Source organism: Octodon degus, unplaced genomic scaffold, assembly GCF_000260255.1.
Source record: "Octodon degus isolate 3935 unplaced genomic scaffold, OctDeg1.0 scaffold00031, whole genome shotgun sequence".
In the NCBI taxonomy this organism is placed as follows: domain Eukaryota; kingdom Metazoa; phylum Chordata; class Mammalia; order Rodentia; family Octodontidae; genus Octodon; species Octodon degus.
The window spans coordinates 12,121,586-12,122,098 of NW_004524607.1; positions in this window are offsets into that span (position 1 = coordinate 12,121,586).

A 513-nucleotide genomic window follows, 5' to 3' on the forward strand; every position below is an offset into this window, starting at 1 on the left:
GTGTATCGGCACCTCGGGCACGCGCGCCCCCACAGGGTCTTACTTGGGGTCAACTTCCAAGCGACTCCCCGTGTGCGTGTGCGTGTGTGCACAGCCGTGTCCGCACGCGCGTGCACATCGCAGCTGCACGTACCCAACCTCCCAACGCCACAAAGGGTCTGGACCCCAAGACGCTGGGGCTTCAGCTCCGCAGGAATGCCTCGGCGGACTGGGCGGGGGCGGGAGTGGGGGCGACGCAGGGGAGGGGGTGCAGCCACCTTCGGCTGCCCACGCCGCTCCCACCGCTCGCTCCAACTTCCCCTCCCGTGTCCCCCCACCTTCCCGGTCCACCGACGTGCGCCCCCGCCCCCTCCTCCGGCCCTCCCCGCGCGGGCTCCTACATTAAACCTTCCTCGTGCTCGGAAAGAATGTGCTACCACCTCGCGCTGTCTCGGCCGCCACCGCGCCCGCGCGGGATTCGGAGCCGCCCGGCCCCTCGGCGTTGCCGGCCCCGGGCTCGGGGCGCGCGGTCCC